Genomic DNA, 21,129 nt, shown 5'->3' on the forward strand with positions numbered 1-21,129 from the left:
AGACAAAAAGCTATGGGCATTGAATTAGATTTGCAGGAAAGGAAGAATGCACCACCGGCCAAAACAAGAGTAGCGGTGACCCAATTTGACAACCAAGGACATCCAATCAATGAGGTTAGGAGGAGAACTTTTACATGTCATTACTGTAAAAAGCCAGGTCATTTCCAGAGAGATTGCCGTAAACGAAAAGCGGATAGAGAATCTCAGCCTAGGAGGGAGGAACCTACTAACTGACTAGGTGCAGTTAGAATGCAACTTGATTCTAGGGAACCAGTAGTTAAAATCAAAGTAAATGGAAAAAAGGTACCCTTTCTAGTAGATACCGGAGCAACCTCTTCAGTGGTTAATGACAAAGTAATAACTCCAGATCTCCTTTCAGAAAACTCGACCTTTGTTTCAGGATTTAGTGGACAATCTAGCTTAATCCCTTTTAGCAAACCTCTGCCAGTTAAAGTAGGACCTAAAATGTTTCTGAATAAATTTTTGTTTGTCAAAAAAGCACCAATTTGCCTATTGGGAGTAGATGTACTAAAGAAACTGCAGGCAGACATCAAATTTACTGAAGATGGTACAGTACACCTTACCATTCCAGATGAGGAAGGGGATGCTATTGAGGCTTGCATGATAATTCAAGCTCTCGAGTCACAAAATCATGATGACACCACATCACAACCATGGGACTCAGCCCTAGACAAATTACCTGATACCTTATGGGCAAAAGGGAATGCGGATATTGGCTTACTTCCCGTATCCCCAGTTGTGGTAGAGGTGCCCGCAGACACAAGATTGCCACAGCTGCGGCAGTACCCTATCAGTGCCCAACAAGAGGCTGCTATTGAGGCACAAGTCACTGATCTTGTAAACAATGGAGCATTGGTGTCAATTAAATCACAAGCTAATATGCCATTGTTTCCTGTCAAAAAGAAAGGAGGACCAGGTGATGCCCCGAAATATTGCATAGTACATGATCTGAGAGAGATAACTAAGGTCCTTGTTCCTTTGACACCAGTAGTACCTAACCCACACACGCTATTGGCAAAAATCCCTAGTCAATCGAAATGTTTTTCAGTGATTGATTTGTCAAACGCATTTTTCTCAGTGCCCCTCCACAAAAGCTGTTGGCATCTGTTCGCTTTTACATTTAAGGGCAAACAATATGCCTGGACCAGACTACCACAGGGCATGCAGCATTCACCCACACTGTACACGCAGGCATTGCAGTCTGTGTTGGCCGGCTGGCCACACCCACCTGATATTGTGCTCTTACAATATGTGGATGACCTGTTGCTTTGTGCACCTGATGAGGCTAACTGTAGAATCCATACACTTTCACTACTGATGTTTTTATCAGACAATGGATGTAAGGTCAACAGAGAAAAGTTACAGTTTTGCCAACCAAAAGTCGTATTCTTAGGACATTGTCTATCACACGGTACCCGACACTTAACCAATGACAGAATTACAATTGTACAACAAATGAAGGAACCGACAACCCACAAGCAGTTGAGAGCATTTTTGGGTTTAGTTTCGTCTTGCCGCCAATGGGTCATACATGCTAGTGAACACATGCAGCCACTGTATGATTGCATCAACACAATACCTTTCCAACTGACTGACATTGCACGAGACTCATTCCAGTATCTGAAGAAGGCCATAGTGTCAGCCCCAGCATTAGGTATACCTAACTATGATATATTGATGGCCGCTGAAATTAGAGGGCATGCTACTGGCATTTTGACACAGAAACATGACAAAAAGAATAGACCCCTTGCATACTATTCTGCCAAACTAGACTCAGTAGCACAGGGAACACCATCCTGTGTTAGAGCAGTCTCTGCAATCGCATTGCTACTTGACAAAGTTTCTGATATTGTACTGGATAACCCACTAACTGTCTGTACCACACATGATATATACGGTATCCTGAATCAGGTTTCTGCTAAACATATTTCTATGGCTAGACAACTCAGATTGCAATGTGCCTTGCTTATGCCTCCTAATGTTACGTTTACTAAAACTCAGAATCTGAATCTGGCTACATTGTTGCCAATTGCAGATTCTGAAGGGGGGGATATAGATGAGAACACATTATCGCTTTTTTTTGAGCCGCCACACGAGGTTGAACATGATTGCATAGAACTGATGCAGCAAGAAGTTGTTGGCTTGCCCAATGTCACAGACACACCATTGTCAAATCCAGACTTTATATTTTTTGTGGATGGCAGCAGATATGCCGATGAAAGTGGAAAATTCCACACAGGATATGCGGTAGTGTCACCACATGAGACTATTGTAGCAAAGGCACTTCCACTCCACATGTCCGCACAAGAGGCTGAGCTGACAGCTCTGAATGAGGCATGAAAACTTTCCAAAGGACAAACAGCAAATATCTACACTGACTCAAGATATACCTTTGGGATAGTACATGATTTTGGGGTTTTGTGGCGCACAAGGGGTTTCATGACAGCAGCAGGAACACCCATAAAACATGCCACACTGATCAGAGACATCCTCGAGAATGTGGCCCAGACACAGGGGGTGGCCGTTATGAGGGTGCCAGCACACACCAGAAAAGACAACATGGAAGCAAAAGGCAACGAGAAAGCAGACCAGGCGGCGAAGCAAGCTGCCTTGGGGACTCCAGAAAAAGTAAACATAGTGCACAAGGATGCATCAGAATTGTTTACAGACTTACAAAGGTTCCAAGAAGACTCCGCTCAGACGGACAAGGAAACTTGGGAAAAGATGGGAGCTGAGAAGACGAACGGAATGTGGAAGAAAGATCAGAAGTACTGCTTGCCTAGGGTTTTGTACCCAAGGATGGCAGAAGCAGTTCACCTTCCAACTCACATGTCCTGTACCTCCTGTCCCATATGCCTAGCAGACAATCCCAGACAGGTAGTGAAAACTCCACGGAAACACAGTCCTAGGCCGTTATATCCCTTCCAGAGACTACAGATCGACCACATTCAACTCCCCAGAAGTGGACCATATGAATATGTTCTGGTGTGTGTTGACATGTTCTCTGGATGGCCAGAGGCCTACCCGGTGAAAACGGCTACAGCTCGAGCCACTGCAAAGAAACTAGTGATGGAACTAGTACCACGATTCGGTGTTCCTGAAACAATTGAATCAGACAGAGGCACACATTTCACTGCTGAGGTAATGCAAAATGTAATGCAAATGATAGGTGTAGAACAAACGTTTCATACACCCTATCACCCACAGAGTTCAGGGAAGGTAGAAAGAATGAATGGGACACTAAAATTAAAAATACAGAAAACCATGGAACAGACCCATAGACCATGGCCAGAGTGTCTTCCGTTAGCATTATTCTCAGTAAGGTACACACCCACGGGGAAAACTAAACTGTCACCCTTCGAGATATTGTTTGGAAGACCACCAAACACAGGGTTGTACTACCCACAGGTCTTAACACTCAATGTGGATAATTTGACAAGTTATGTAATCCTGTTGCAAAAGCATTTAACTCAAATGCATTCTCTAGTTTTCTCTTCCATTCCAGATCCAGATAGTGTGGAAGGAACTCACTGTCTACAACCTGTGATTACGTATATGTCAAGAAACACTCCAGAAAGACCCTTGAACCCCGATATCAAGGACCTTACCAAGTACTCCTGACAACGCCTACTTCTGTTAAGTTGGAGGGACGACCAAACTGGATCCACGCATCACATTGCAAACTAGCCACAGGAATTAACAAAGCATAAGAGTGCATAATGTTTTGGTTTGGTTTTGTTGCATTTTCTGTAATAATGGTAGCTGCGTGGGACAGTCTAAATTCTCCAATGTCCTTGAATAATAAGTTTATACAACATCATAAAAAATTACTGAATGATTGGTCAAATGACACTCAGTCTCCAGCAGATTGCTGGATCTGCACACATTCACCAGTATCAGCCACTAGTATTCCGTTCCTTGTTATTCCTGTGCCACCCAAGGAATTATTTGCCTGGACCAGTTGTTCTGATACACTTGCTAATAATGCCACAAATAATGTGAAGTTATGGAACACAACGGTTGGTATACCCATTGTGGGATGGGTAGGATATCCCTGGTGGCAAGGTAACCTTTCAGGAAGTAGTACTCACCTTCAATATCTGGCATATAAGGGGGGGGCATGGGTACCTAGGAATAGAACCCGGTTAACCTACTTGGGACAAGTTCCAACGTATGGTTTACAAGTTAGCTTTGATGTAACTTCCCATTCTACTGATGCCTTCAAACCAATGTTGCTAGAAAGAAAGTTACATAATATGTCATGGGAGTACTCCAATTTATTTCCCCAGGGCACTAACGAAACTTGTATTAATATTCCTGGTAATATGCCTTGTAACGAGTCCTCGGAATATAAGAAGGGAACCTCCCCTTGTGGAAACCCTGATGCAGGTTATTGTAGTCCTTTAGGACAATTTTCACCTTGGTGCATGCTCCAGAATGCATCTGCGTTCATAGATTTAGTTCATAGACTGGTACTACAACATTCAGCCCTATGGGACCTACCTAGTGACATGTACTGGGTATGTGGAGACAATGCATATAAATGGTTGCCAGTAGGGGTAAAAGGTGCTTGTACTCTGGGTCGTTTGACTCCAGCTACCTTTGTTATTCCGAATGACCAGTTGAGTACTCAGAGCATACCTAAACACACGTTGTACAAAAGAGCTGCTGATAATACACCTCGCCTCTCTGGAAGACCACACATAGTGCAGATGAGTGTGGCCAATAAAATTGTCAGCTCTATTTTTATCTACCCTATGATCACTCAAATGTGGGATAAATTAGTTAGAGCTACAGATTATTTAGATGACCAAATATGGGATATATTGGATATACTGAACACCACTGTTGCTGTTCAAAATCAGCTTATCATAGTCACTAATCAGCATACCATAGTATTAGATTATCTGCAGCACAAGGAGGTATGTGTCAAGTCATCGGACCCGCCTGCTGTCATTATATAGATCCTGACAAAACTTTAAGATTAAAACTAAAATTAGAGGATGTTCAAAGACTCAGAGATCAGTATGATAAAGACAATGATCGCAATAAAGATAGTTGGTGGTCAGATACCTTCTCCTTTTTGAATCCAGCCAATTGGTTTAAAGGTATAGGGGGTTGGATAGCTGGAATTATATTAAGCTTACTACGTATCTTTGTTTGTCTTTTCGTAATATATGTATTTTTAAAATTCGTTTTTTGGTGTTTAACTGTGTGTAAGAAAAGATACAGAAACAGATGAGAAAGATGAATTAATGACAGAACCCTTACCAAATTTGATAATTGTTTCCTTTAAGTCTTAGGTTGACATCTCATTTCTGACATGAAGGAGCATACTCTTGTGATGACAGCCGTGGCCTTAGTAACTGGGGGATGGAGAAGGTAAAAGAAGATATCTGTCTCCCTCGGGCAACCCGTCGGCCTGGGATAGTACCTGGTGAATAGGACACTATCAGCTGTCATTACAGGATCCAGTGTTCCAGATTGTGAAGAATGAAGATGTCAAAGGGGGGACTGATAGGAACTGAAGGAGTTAAATTGAGTTCTGTCTATGTTGTATTTTCTTGTTTAGACTCATCTTACCTGTTCCCTTGAGAACTAAAACCAGATAACAGATGAATTCCTGTTTTTCAGCCTACGTGGCTTCCTCTGTCTTGTTGAAACCAGTTGTGAAATTGGTTTATACTACACATGTCTGTAAATGTTTAACTTCTTTGCTATAAAGAATGGAAACCTAACTGATAAGCCAGAGGCGTCTCAGCAGGCTTCCCGAGTTGTACAATACAGCGTAAGTCTGTGTTATTCTTCTCGACGGAGCAATCAATTAGAGACATATGGTGTCTCACACCCAAGAACATCGGTCCTTCAGGTGAAAGAGGTACTTTGAGGGATCCCGACAGCACCCTTATGCTGCCACTGTTTTAGAACTCCAAAGCACGTGCTTTACTGGCATTTTTCAGAGCGCTTTTGTGAGTGCTCTCGGTAATGACCCATAAGATACAGGCTATTGATGAACGCTAAGTGCTCAAAAATAGCTCCTGTAATAAAATAAAAAGAGCTGGCCGAAACAACACCTCGCTTTTCTAGCCATTGACTTATCTACTATATAATTGTCTAAGGGTCACTTTCGTCTTTCTGTCTGTAACGTTTTATTCGTATATTCATTGGTCGCGGCGTCTGTCTGTCATGTAAATCCAAGTCGCTGATTGGTCTTGGCAAAACGCCCACGACCAATCAGCGACGGTCACAGTCTGCCATAAAAATGGCCACTGCTTCACTGCCCTGCACTCACTGCTGACCGCTCACACAGGGTTAATGCCAGCGTTAACGGATCGCGGTGTACCGCACTCCGTTAACGCTGCTATTAACCCTGTGTGACCAACTTTTCGCTATTGATGGTGCCTATGCAGCATCAATAGTGAAAAGATGTAATGCTAAAAATAATAATGATAAAAAAAAAGTTATTCTCACCCCCTCCAACGTCGCGCTGTCCTCCGCGCCTCTCTCCAATGCACACCGTCCAGGACCTGCGATGATGTCACGGTCATGTGACCGCGACATCATCGCAGGTCCAACACTCAGACCGGAAGCCACCGCCAGCACTGCAGAGAGGCGCTAGGACTTCAGGGCCCGTGGCTGAGGTGAGTATATCTTTATTATTTTTTTTGTAAACACGAATATAGTGCCCACATTCCTAGACTACGTCGACAGTGCAATATACTACGTGACCAGTGCAATACACTACGTTGGCTGGCCAATATACTATGTGCGCTGTGTAATTTACTATGTGCGCTGTGCAATTTACTATGTGGACTGTGCAATTTACTACGTGCGCTGTCCAAAATACTACGTCGGCTGTCCTATATACTACGTGGCCTGTACAATGTACTACGTGGACTGTCCAATATACTACATAACCTGTGCAACATACCACGTGGCTGTGCCTTCTAGAATACCCGATACATTAGAATCGGGCCACCATGTAGTATATTCAAAATTGGCAATCTTCTTAGCGATTTTCCAGTGCTTAGCACTTGGGAAAGTGGCTACTGTGAAAGCGGTCTTAGGGCTAAAACACAAGGCCAAAATTCCCTGCCTAATTTGGGGCCGAAACATCTGGGGGCAAAAAGCAGGGGGCGAAACATCCGGGGGCGAACTGCTGTGGGCGAACTGCTGGGGACAAAACATCCGGGGGCGAACTGCTGGGGGTGAAACATCCGGGGGCGAACTGCTGGGGGTGAAACATCCGGGGGCGAACTGCTGGGGGCGAACTGCTGGGGGCGAAACATCCGGGGGCGAACTGCTGGGGGCGAAACATCCGGGGGCGAACTGCTGGGGGCGAAACATCCGGGTACGAACTGCTGGGGGCGAACTGCTGTGGGCGAAACATCCGGGGGTGAACTGCTGGAGGCGAACTGCTGGGGGCGAAACATCCGGGGGCGAACTGCTGGGGGCGAAACATCCGGGGGCGAACTGCTGGGGGCGAAACATCCGGGGGCGAACTGCTGGGGCTGAATCATCCGGGGGCGAACTGCTGGGGGCGAAACATCAGGGGGCGAACTGCTGGGGGCGAAACATCCGGGGGCGAAATGCTGGGGGCGAAACATCCGGGGGCGAACTGCTGGGGGCGAAACATCCGGGGGCGAAACATCCGGGGGCGAACTGCTGGGGGCAAAACATCCGGGGGCGAACTGCTGGGGGCGAAACATCCGGGGGCGAACTGCTGGGGGCGAAACATCCGGGGGCGAAACATCCGGGGGCGAAACATCCGGGGGCGAACTGCTGGGGGCGAACTGCTGGGGGCGAAACATCAGGGGGCGAACTGCTGGGGGCGAAACATCCGGGGGCGAAACATCCGGGGGCGAAACATCCGGGGGCGAACTGCTGGGGGCAAAGCATCCGGGGGCGAACTGCTGGGGGCGAAACATCCGGGGGCGAAACATCCGGGGGCGAAACATCCGGGGGCGAACTGCTGGGGGCAAAACATCCGGGGGCGAAACATCCGGGGGCGAACTGCTGGGGGCGAAACATCCGGGGGCGAAACATCCGGGGGCGAACTTCTGGGGGCGAACTGCTGGGGGCGAACTGCTGGGGGCGAAACATCAGGGGCGAACTGCTGGGGGCGAAACATCCGGGGGCGAAACATCCGGGGGCGAAACATCCGGGGGCGAACTGCTGGGGGCGAAATGTGCGGGGGCGAAATGTGCGGGGGCGAAACAACCTGGGGGCGAAATGCTGGGGGCGAAATATTCGGGGGCGAAGTGTACCTGGGGGCGAACTGCTGGGGGCGAACTGCTGGGGGCGAAATGCTGGGGGCGAACTGCTGGGGGCGAAACTTCCTAAAACCGTAGCTTTGATACCCAGTAATTAAACGGTACAGAAGAGTCAGGAAAGATGCAGGTATGGTAACTTAGATAGTCGTTGACCATCTTGTTCAACTTCTCCCTCTTTGACATTGCTACTGTTCCAGCTAGTCCTTGGTGATGAGCCGGTTTATTGAAGATGGCCCAGTTTATGGACATTTTACCACCACCTCTTTTGGAGCTGCTTGGCGTGTCTCTCTCCATTAATGCATGCTGTTACACAGAGCTGGTATCTCTGCTAGTAGTGTTCTCTGAGGGTGCTGTTATCATCAAATGATCGACAACGGCCTTCTTGAAGGATTCCATTGTGAAACCCCTTGGTGACTGCAACAGTACAGAAGGAAACCAAGGTAGCAACAAGCAAATGACCCCTAAAACTTTACTTTTTATTCAATAATTAAAACCTGGAGAATCCCAGTTCATAGGGTACAGGGTGATAATTTACAAAAACACTAGACAGAGAATAGTAAGTACTCAGAGCCACTACACTCGCCCTAATAGGCCCTAACAAGTCCCTTCCTGGCCACGGAGGTTGGCACCCTAGTTGTTGACGATGTGGCGCCCCTGCTCAACGTCGGTGACCCTAAAACACCCTGAAAAATCCTAGTCCACGACGAGGATACACAGAAAAAACACAAACACACAATAAACACCCAAAAATAACCCCTGGTGGAGAGACTATATGTCGTCTCTTAAGGTGCAAACATCTCGTAGTAGGGTCGTGGGCATATAAGCCCACCCTAATTTTATCTCGTAGCAAAAAATGCTTTGTATTGCAGCTTTTAATGAGTTATCTTGTAGTAAAAAAGGCTTATGCTGCAAGCAGTGACAGACCAAATATAGCCCCAAAAGAAAAAACCTTTACACAGAAAAAGAGCAAAATGCAACCACAGTAATGCACAATCAATGCACTTCAGGTAATTAACTACAGAAAATCCACCAGATGGGAATTAATGGCATAATGACATATAAATGGCGTAAGAAAACTGATTAAGCATAGGCAATGGACATAATAGTCCTAAATGTAAACAGGGACGGCAGTAAAGGCACTCCCTAAATTGCAGGGTGCCCTAATAACCAGAAAATCATATTGCCATCCATCAGTCTGTCAGCGTTAAAAGCATTGATACTTATCAGCCATCAGAAGATATGAGGCCCAGCCCAACGCGTTTCCCCCTCCTAGATGCTGAGGGTTCATCAGGGGCAGAGGAAAAAAGGGGGTCTCATCACCCCAGCCGAGAGATCAGTGCAATGTGCGGCCGCTGACAGACTGATGGATGGCAATATGATTTTCTGGTTATTAGGGCACCCTGCAATTTAGGGAGTTCCTTTACTGCCGTCCCTGTTTATATTTAGGACTATTATGTCCATTGCCTATGCTTAATCAGCGTTCTTACGCCATTTATATGTCATTATGCCATTAATTCCCATCTGGTGGATTTTCTGTGGTTAATTACCTGAAGTGCATTGATTGTGCATTACTGTGGTTGCATTTTGCATTTTTTCTGTGGAAACGTTTTTACTTTTGGGGCTATATTTGGTCTGTCATTGCTTGCAGCATAAGCCTTTTTTACTACAAGATAAGTCATTAAAATCTGCAATACAAAGCATTTTTTACTACGAGATAAAATTAGGGTGGGCTTATATGCCCACGACCCTACTACGAGATAAGTTTGCACCTTAAGAGACGACATATAGTCTCTCCACCAGGGGTTATTTTCGGGTGTTTATTGTGTGTTTATGTTTTTTCTGTGTATCCTCGTCGTGGACTAGGGTTTTTCAGGGTGTTTTAGGGTCACCGACGTTGAGCGGGGGCGCCACATCGTCAACAACTAGGGTGCCAACCTCCGTGGCCAGGAAGGGACTTGTTAGGGCCTATTAGGGCGAGTGTAGTGGCCCTGAGTACTTACTATTCTCTTTCTAGTGTTTTTGTAAATTATCATCCTGTACCCTATGAACTGGGATTGTCCAGGTTTTAATTATTGAATAAATAGTAAAGTTTTAGGGGTCATTTTCTTGTTGCTACCTTGGTTTTCTTTTTGCCTTGATCCTGAAATTATTTTTTTGAACAGTACAGAAGGAAATTTGTCCTTGTACCGTGGGACTAGAAAGGTGGACAACCAGTATAGGTTGCTATTGAAAATGTGGATTACGTGAGGGTCTTGGCACAGACAGTCAGATATGAAGTGTGCTATGTGTGCCAAGTTGCAAAGAGGCAAATCTTCTGTGACCCCAGAAGGAGGAACAATACCCATCCTCTCCTCACACTGACTTGCCTCCTCCACCTCCTCCTCTCCAACCCACCCATGCTGGACAGACATGAAGCTACGGTTGGGATTCCCCTCTGCAGCATGAGGTGTCCCCTCGGTACCACTGAAAAATAAGTCCTCTCCCTTCTCATTTTCATGATTATCTTCATCCCCCAATGTTACCTGATGATATTGGCTTGGCTGGGCAGGATCACCCATTATGAAATCTTGCTCCATACCCAGCTGCTGGGCATGCAAAGATTCCATTTTTTGATTCTGCAGCGATTTTTTTCAGCAGACATAGCATAGGGATGGTTACGCTGATAATAGCCTGATCACCGCTCACAAGCTTGGTGCAGTACTCAAAGTTATCAAGCACCTCACAAATATCAGCGATCCACACCCACTCGACAGTTGTTATGTGTCTTGGCTGAGTCTCAGTGAGACCGGGAAGGTTTAAGCTGGTATTCAGAAAGTGCCCTCTGCTGCTCACTTACCCTTGCCAACATATGATATGTTGAGTTCCACCATGTTGGCAGGTCACAAATGAGTCTGTGGTTTGGAAAATTAAATTGCCTTTTGAAGCGCTGCAAGACCGGCAACAGCGGTTGAGGAATGGCGGAAATGGTCGCAAATACGGAGCACATTCTGAAGTAGGTATGGCAAGTCAGGGTGTGTTTTTAGAAATTTCTGCACCACTAGGTTCAGCACTTGAGCCATGCATGGCATGTATACCAGCTTCCCGAGCTTTAAAGCCGCCACCAGGTTACGCCCATTGTCACAGACAACAGACCAGGTTGGAGTTGCAGTGGGGAGAGCCACTGATTGGTCTGTTGTTTTATTCCTTGCCACAGCTCTGCTGCAGTGTGTGGTGTTTCACTTAAACAGATCAGCTTCAGCAGAGCATTTTGCTGCTTTGCGGATGCGCTGCTGCACAACTCCCAACTTGGGAGTGATGTGGAGGGTAATTCAGCATAGTATGACGAGGCGGAGGAGGAGGAAGAGGGGAGACTGGACGTATATGATGAGGCGGAAACCCTGATTGAGGTTGGGCCCGCTATTCGTCGCGTGAGTAAGATAAGTGTTGATGGTCCAGTTTGAGACTTTGTCCCTCCCTCCACCAGGTTGAGCCAGTGTGCCGTGACAGAGATGTATCATCCCTGGCTACAAGTACTTGTCCACGTGTCTGTTGTAAGATGGACCTTCCCGGTTATGGCGTTGGTGAGAGCACGCTTTAGATTGTTTAAGACGTGCTGGTGTAACGCGGGACAGCACACCGGGAAAAATAGTGCCGGCTGGTAACTGAGTATTATGGGGCAGCCACAGCGAAAAGATCACAGAAAGACTGTGTCCCCCACAAGCCTATACGGCAACATCTCCATGGCTAACAACTTGGCAATGTGCACGTTCAGTATTTGTGATTGTGGGTGCGTGGCTTGGTATTTACACCTCCTTTCATACATCTGGGGCACGGACAATTGGACGCTTTCCTGGGACAAACAAGTAGATGAGCTTGTTGTGGCCTGTGTCTGTGCAACCGCAGCTTGTGAGCAAGAGGAATGATGATCACCTGCTTCCTGCCCAGCATATTGAAAAGGATGTATCACAGGCGACATGGCAGTGGTTTGACCCGCAGTCACAGACACTGATTTGGTACCCTGTTGTTCAGCCCACCGACTAGGGTGCTTGGCTGCCATGTGTTTCCGCATACTGGTGGTGCTTTGGTTGCCTCTGCCCTGACCTCTGCTCAGCTTCCTATGACAGATGCTACAGATGACTACATTTGGTTCAGAATGACTGTCGGAAAAAAATTTCCAGACAGCGGCTGAATGCACCCTTGCTTTGACTTGGGGCACAGAGGGATTGCTCTTGGCAACAGTTGACACACTTCGCACTCTGCTCAAACCAGTAGCACTTGGTGCATTTGTTGGTGCTATGTATCCACCTTCTTCCTCTGTGCTGCTGTGATGGCTATGCGTGCCAATGGTCCAGGTTGGATCGGTGCTCTCATCATCGACCACCTCGTCGTCCATGTCATCCTCCTTCCTTGTTGATATTGGCGACTGGCCAGATGGCAACTGTGTATCATCACCATCAGCCTCCACCTCTTCACCCGGTATATCACGTGGATGAAAGTGGCTTTCTTCTGGCCGTGGGGCTTCAAATATTTGGCCATCATCAACAGACGATACCCCCTCACGTTCCTCTTCAATGTCGCGTGGTAAGAGGCCAGAGGCAACAAAAGGAAATGGATCAAACAGATCCTCGGAGTGACCAAGGTTGGGGTCAAATGTTTCCTGTGACTCCTGACCGGGTGATGAACTAGGAACAGGTTGAGAATAGGATGACCCAGCGTTCTCTGTATGGACAGTAGACTGTTTTGTCATGGACAATTGGGTGCTGCTAGAACATTTCGTTGAGGCCTTATCAGCAATCCAAGACAGTATCTGCTCTTGTTCTTCTGGCTTCCAGACCCGTTTATGTTCCAGACTGGGAAATTTCGCCAGGAACCTAGATGCATCAACCTTCTTCAGTCTCCCAGACTCTGTGCCTTATTGGGCAGCAATGACAACCCCACGTCCACGTCCCTGTCCCTTCACAACAGCCTATGTAGGAATTTTGGATTTTTCTGCCATAGTTGCAGATGTTCAGATGCAGATATTGGGGAGCAAGGAGCAGTTAGTGCTTTGTGGAAGGTAGCATATAGCCTAGTACTGCTTTGTGTTTTACCAACAGCACCGCAGCAGCACAAAAACATTGCCCTGAGGTTTAAGGTGAGATTATGCACTCCAGTAACCACACAAGACAGCGGTGCTGCCACTAAAAAATTGCCCTGTGGTTTAAGGCGAGATTACGCACCCCAGTCACCACACAAGACAGCGGTTCTGGCTGCGTGTCAGTTGTGCAGTACTGTGCGTGCGTTCTATTCGCTGTGAACACAGCACCGCAACAGCACAAAAAAATTGACCTGAGGTTCAAGGCTATGTGCACACGGTGCGGATTCTGCTGCGGATCCGCAGCGGTTTTGGCCCTACGGATCCGCAGCAGAACTGCAGGTGATGTACAGTACCATTATAGCCTATGGAAAATTGAAACCACAGTGCAGATGGTGCAGATTTTTCTGCACGGTTTTTACTGCGGTTTCAAATCCGCAGAAAGAATTGACATGTCATTCTTTTATGCGGATTCCGCTGCGGTTTGCCATCTCCTCCATTGTGGAGGTGATAAACTGCAGGGCAAAACCGCAGGCTAATCCGCAGGTAAACCACAGGTCTTTTGACCTGCGGATTTACCCTCGGATTTTGCAAAATCCACGTGGAAAAATCCGTGGGTGAATCCACACCGTGTGCACATAGCCTAAGGCGAGATTACGCACCCCAGTCACCACACAAGACAGCGGTGCTGGCTGCGTGTCAGTTGTGCAGTACTGTGCGTGCGTTCTATTCGCTGTGAACACAGCACCGCAACAGCACAAAAAAACTGCCCTGGAGGGGTAAATGAGACCCCAAAATAGCTGGGAAAACTGTCACTACTCAGTCCCTGACCTTATACTTTCAGCTCTGAAAAGAGCTTTTGAGTTTTATAGAGGATTTCTTGCTGATTTGAGCCAAAAACACAACTCTCCCTAGCAGCTGCTCACACTCTCCCTACACTAGCTGTGTTCTGCATGCAATGTGCAGAAAATGGTGGCGGCAGGGCTCAGATAGAGCCAGGCTATGATGACTCATACACTATGACGCTGGGTGGCCAGCCAATCATAGAAATGCCACCCACAACCAAGAAGGCTGCGGCATTACTGTGATTGGCAAATGCTGAGCGGGAGATCCGAGTAGCGCGAGGAGAGTAGTGAAATACTCGCTATGTTCCGAGTACCTCGAGTGCTTCACTACTCGCCGAGTACCGAATACCCACGATTATACTCGCTCATCCCTATCAGTGACCTTTCACTTGGGAATCAAATAATAACACACTGAGCTGTTAGGGAATGTGAGAGCAGGTTGTATTTTGCAGTATACAGGAAGAAAAAGATTTTCTCACCACCAAGAGCAAAACAATAACAATGCAGTGACATGACAAGAATCTGCATAACTAATCATATGCTAAATAGTTACAGGTCACATTTATGTATGAGATATACAAGAAGATTGTCTGTAAAATGACGGTAGTCTCATGTTCGAAGCAGAAGTGGATGATGAGATATGGAGCCCAAATGGCTTGAGAAAGTTCAGCACTTGGAACGAAACGTCACCATCACAATGCGTCAATAAATAACTCTTTTTTTTTTGTTTTTGCCTTGGAGTGATGCTTCCATTCTTCAGGATACTATTAAGTTTTGATTCTGCCTGGGGGGCTTTGCACCTAATACTATTTATGTTTGCTGTGGCTAGTGCGGCGCCTGTTTTCCCAATTCTGTCTGTCTATCTATCTATCTATCTGTCTGTCTGTCTGTCTGTCTGTCTGTCTGTCTGTCTGTCTATCTATCATCTATCTATTGTCTATCTATCTATTATCAATATATCTATCTATCTATCTGTGTATGGATATGAGAATATATATACATATTGAAATGTTTCAATTGATAAATAGAAACCATTAATACTTCTATTTTTTAAAGCATTTTTACTATACAGTATTTTTGCACAGCTATCTAAAACTTTTGCAGTGCTGTTTATATTTAACACTAGTAGAATACCCGCGGCTTCGCTCGCGGAAAATAAGTTAAATTGTTGGTTATGGTAGCTAAAGTAAAATTTTCAGTGTCACCATGAAATTGACATTTTCAGAGTGCTACAGTAATTTTTTTTTCCACTTTAAAGTTTTATTATTTTGGCATTTTACTAATTTGTTGTAACATTGATGTTAACAACTTTTTTTTTTAATTTCAACATTTTTATTGATTTTAAATTTTCAATACATATTATGTAGTATAAACTATTACAACTATTTTCTGAACTAATTTTTTTTATCAAAAATGAAAATTTATGCACCTTACAAAAACATATAAAGCATTTACACCCAATTAACAATATTGTGCAACCTTTCTCCCTTACATCCAGTGTAATCTATAAGTAGTTCACGGACAAAAGAGTAAAATTGGTTTACAGTTAAACAACCATCTATTGTAGTGCTGCAACGCCCGCTAGAGCCGGGGGTACTCGCTCCGGGCCTGTCAGTTCTTCAGGGGATGTCATGGCAGGAATGATCCGGTCCATGGCCCTGGGCGTGCAATAAAATGTAAGGGTGAAAGTTTATAGGGGATTATGTTGTGACGTGACCTGTGGTGTTCGGCAATAGATGGCCGATGCTGCAATTCAGGTCCAGGTTGGTGAAGCAGCAGAGATGTTACAGCTCTCCACGGGTAGATTATAGGGTTAATTTGATGATGGTAACTGTTGTAGTACAGGGCAGATGACACAGTAAGGGTACTGTTACACATAACGATGTCCCAGTTATCTCCCACCAACGATCCGACATGGATGGGATCGCTGGGACATTGTTAGCTGATCGCTGGTGAGCTGTCACATAGACAGCCCCTCCAGCGATCAGGAACAGCGAGCACGCTGGTTACCAACATAAACATCGGGTTTCTAAGGGCTGTGGCGCGCTTAGAAACCCGATGTTTACCCTAGATACCAGCGTGCACTGCAGGCTGGGCGGGAGGTGGAGGCAGAGCTGCGCAGACAGACCGGAGTAGCTCTGCTATCTGTTACTCCGGTCTGTGCGCTGCTCTGCCTCCACCTCCCACCCTACCTGCAGTGCACGCTGGTATCTAGGGTAAACATCGGGTTTCTAAGGGCCCTGCGGCCCTTAGACACCCGATGTTTATGTTGGTAACTAGCGTGCAGCGTCGCTCATCGCTGGCTCCCGCTGCCACACGCAGTGATGTGCACTGGCCAGCGGGAGACCAGCGATGAAAAAACGGGCCGGGACGATCCAGTACGATCAGCGATACCCCGCAGGGGGGCCGATCACTGCTGGATGTCACACACAGCGATCTCGCTGGAGAGATCGCTGATGTGTCACAAAATCAGCCATCTCGTCAGTGAGATCGCTGTGTGTAACGGGCCCTTAAATCAATCTAAGGACACAGCAGGGTGCAGTCTTCACACTTTACTCACAATCTTTAGGTTAAAATCAAAAGCCGGGTGCTGTGTCCTCTGGGAGTGGGGTACCACACCTCTGGCTGAGGTTCAGTACCTCTGTGGTGACTGGACCCTCAGGGGTGCCACAGTGCTTTTTGGTAAACAATGTTTCTGGTTTTATTTTCAGCTGCATATATGAAAAGATTTTTGGGGTTACCCACTCTAGAGCAAGCACATACAACTGTCCATGTGAAAAACACTGGCTCTCCAACTTAATGCCGGCTACTTTAAGTGATTGACCTTGTGCTTTGCTTATAGTCATAGCAAATGCAAGTCGGGTTGGGAACTGCAGATGCTTAAAATTGCAGGGCATGTCGCTTGGTAGCAAAGGAACATACAGAATGAAAACATTTGTTCCCTTAGAGTTTCACATAAGAATTGTGGCTTCAATAACATTGGGCATGAGACTCTTAATGCACATTCTTGTGCCGTTACACATTTTTAATGGGTCAAGGTTCCAAAGCAAAATTATTGTGGCTCCTATTTTTAAAGTGAGCTTAGCAGTGGCATTCCAGGAGGCTCCAAAGAATTCAGGAACTCCAATGGATACATTGCCGCTTGTTCAATCTCCATGACTGAATCGATGGACATGTATGTGGTTGTTAGACCAGGCAGCCTTCCCTGAATTATTAGATTTATGGAGCTGACACTATCATTTTTAGGCGCTAAGATTGCACGTTCACAAAGCCATTGATGGTTGTTAAAATTGTTACAAATATCAGGGAAAACTTGGTCAATAAGTTCCATTACCGAAGATGTCATTTCACAAAAATCTTCCGGAAGGGAAATGAGACCAGTAGTGCAATCAGTAGGGAACCTGTCATTTCCAAGGCATAGTAGCTGATGTGTAAATTTGTCCACAGTTGTATTTCCCATCAAATTAACCCAGGCATTCAGCTCATCTGCTGGTGTTGCTCCCTTACGAACAGGTAATGTCTGGCAGAAGTCACCTGCAAAAATTACAATTCCCCCCATTAAACGAGCAGTTCCCCGCAGATCTTTCAAGGTGCGATCAAGGGTCTCGACTGCTGAACTTGCCCAATAGATGGTCATTTTTTGGGCGGTATTTTAAAAAACAGTCCTTAGTAATATGACCCTCTAGTATTCACCTGACACTGGTAAGAGATGCAATAGGATGAATAGTAAATACAGAGCAGCGCTCACACAGTATTACTATGACCTGAAGGAGCTCACATCTCAGTAAGGAAAACCGCCTCACAGGCAGACTTGTCTAGTTGCCCATAGCAACCAATCAGAGCTCAGCTTTCACTTTACCTCAGCAGCTTCAGTGACGAAAGCTCCCTGTATAGTAAGCAATATTGACAATCTTTCTACGAGGCATTTTTCACCTGACCAATATTGCTGCTCAGTAATGTTCGTACGTGTGCGTAGGGTGCATCCATCTGAGTGTGTTTGCATGCACGTGTGGTCCTTGCGTGCATGAGTGTCTATGTGTGGTGTGCATGTGGTATTTATGGGGTGGTGTTGTGGTATTTGTGGGGTGGTGTTTGTGTTGTGTGTGTCTAGAGTGGTCTGGCACTTGTGTGGTGTTGTGCTTGTGGGTTGGTGTATGTGTGCTGTCTGTGTGATGTTTGTACGGTGTTTGTGAAATGTTTGTGTGTTGTGAGTGGTGGTGCGGCCCCTGTAGTAGCAACTCTATGGCGCCGTTGCTATAATCCGTCCCTGTCAGTCACAACTGTTGTTTTCCCCTGAGCACTTTTACTTTCACCTTCACATTTCTTCATTATATGTATAGGGCCTAACTTTGGGGGCCTCAATCTCATGACAGGGCGACTCTAGCTAGATTTCACGTGCGCAGTATTCTGCTCCTGTAGGTGGAGAGGGGGTGTGCCAAATTTCACTCAAATCGGGCAAGAACTGTGGATTTGTATAGAGTGGGCTACTACAGATTTCACATTTCCCCATTATATGTATAGGGCCTAACTTCGGAGGCTCCAATTTCATGACGAGGGGATGCTAGCGAGATGCAACATGCGCAGTTTGCTGCTCCTGTGGGTGGAGAGGGGGCGTGCCAAATTTCACTCAAATCGGGCAAGAACTGTGGATTTGTATAGAGTGGGCTACTACAGATTTCACATTTCCCCATTATATGTATAGGGCCTAACTTTGGGGGCCCCAATCTCATGATGGGGGAATGCTAGCGAGATGCAACATGCGCAGTATGCTGCTCCTGTGGGTGGAGAGGGGGCGTGCCAAATTTCACCCAAATCGGGCGAGAACTGTGGATTTGTATAGAGCGGGCTACTACAGATTTTGAGCTTTATATATATACTAGCTGAAGAGCCCGGCGCTGCCTGGGCATAGTAACTAACTGTGGTTAGTTATAGCAAATTATAATTATCCTCCATCCCATAGTCCCGTGCCCATATACCCATCATACTTATCCACGATCCCATAGGCCCGTGCCCATATACCCATCACACATCCTCCATCCCATAGTCGAGTGCCCATATACCCATCACACATCCTCCATCCCATAGTCCCATGCCCATATACCCATCATACATATTCGCCATCCCATAGTCGAGTGCCCATATACCCATCACACATACTTCATCTCATAGTCCCATGCCCATATACCCATCATACATATCCTCCATCCCATAGTCCAGTGCCCATATACCCATCATACATATCCGCCATCCCATAGTCCAGTGCCCATATACCCATCACACATCCTCCATCCCATAGTCAACCATTATGACATCATAATGAGCGGCGGGGTTTGCAACCTATGATGACATCAGCGTCGCCATGGCAACCATTATGACATCATAATGAGGGGCGGGGCTTGATACACACACACTTTTCCCCCATTATGTAGATAGGGGCAAAATTGTTTGGTGAATTCGAACGCGCGGGGTTAAAATTTCGCCTCACAACATAGCCTAGGACACTCTCGGGGTCCAGACGTGTGACTGTGCCAAATTTTGTGGCTGTAGCTGCGAAGGTGTGGATGCCAATCCCGGACATACACACATACATAGATGCATACATACATACTGTACATACATACATACTGTACATACATACACACATACATACATACTGTACATACATACACACATTTGAGCTTTATATATTAGATAGATTGTATTTTTGTTAAATAATTTAGCAAAGTTGTCAATGGGTTAAATTAATCTGTGTTCTAGTAATATTGGGACTTAAAAAAAAGAAGTCAGAATGTGTACCTACCCCATTTAACTTACCTTTCTGTACCATTGGTGTTATTAAGTATGGCACATGAAGGTCAATCTGGGCGATTCTGTGACTAGAGATATGTGATGAGAATGTGACTAGAGATAGTAACTCATCCTGGCACGGACTGCTCCTCACTGTTCTGTACCTGTATTGTTTTATCAGTTTGCCACAATTAGAAAAGAAGCTGTAGAAGATAATCTGTACACAGGGAACACAGAGTTCATCAATAAATACAACTGATATTACTTTTAATTAATGATTAAAGTCTTTTTTTCAGTCTTTTCTTTTCCTTAAGAAGATCTAAACTGCAATCTTGATTAATAATCTGACCAACAAGGAAAAACATAATTTATAGCTTTGCTGACTTTCTCTGATAAAGGAAGATAATAGATGTAAAATACATTTATTCCTACTTTTCCTGTATAATTAAAGGCTAAAAAGGGGCCAAATACAACAACCTTACATATGACCGACTGATCTAGGGACCTAGGAGTCTGCCGTAGATCATCTTCTATGAGCCTGGACAGCAACCCAACTTCTGAGAGCGGGTACTTTTCTGTTGGGTCAGTTCTGTCCATCCATTCCATGGTCAACCACTATAAATACATCGGGTCATTGGAAATTCATAGTCGGATGTGGCATACCCCTATGATAGCAATTGGCCTTATTCTATTTAAAATGCTTCTATTTGCGAGTGTCCACAATAATTTATTCTAATTAGAATTATAATTAGTTGCATACCTTCCACAAATCCCTGATTCCCCCTGATTCTGCCGCTCTTTTACATTTTATTCTGCGTCACTCTATTGAAAAGATATTCACATTTGTTTCTTCTGGAGTGCAGTTTGTGAAATCTCTGCTCGCAGTGCAAGTTAATGTTTCTTCTGAGTCTTTCCTGAGGGCAAACACTTTCACTCCTCCTTTCGAGATGCTACCTATCACAGATTGGCAGGTGATCCAGCAGTCTATCAGTGTCAGATACTGATGAGCTGTGATTGGCAGGATCTGGTAGGGAAGTGTGAAAGCGCGCATGCAGAGATTTCACAAACTGCACTCCAGAAGAAACAAATGTGAATATCTCTACAATGGAGTCACGCAGCACAAAACCGAAAAGAGCGTCAGAATCAAGGG

Source organism: Dendrobates tinctorius, unplaced genomic scaffold, assembly GCF_039654945.1.
Source record: "Dendrobates tinctorius isolate UK_male_01 unplaced genomic scaffold, ASM3965494v1 ptg000075l, whole genome shotgun sequence".
Lineage (NCBI taxonomy): Eukaryota > Metazoa > Chordata > Amphibia > Anura > Dendrobatidae > Dendrobates > Dendrobates tinctorius.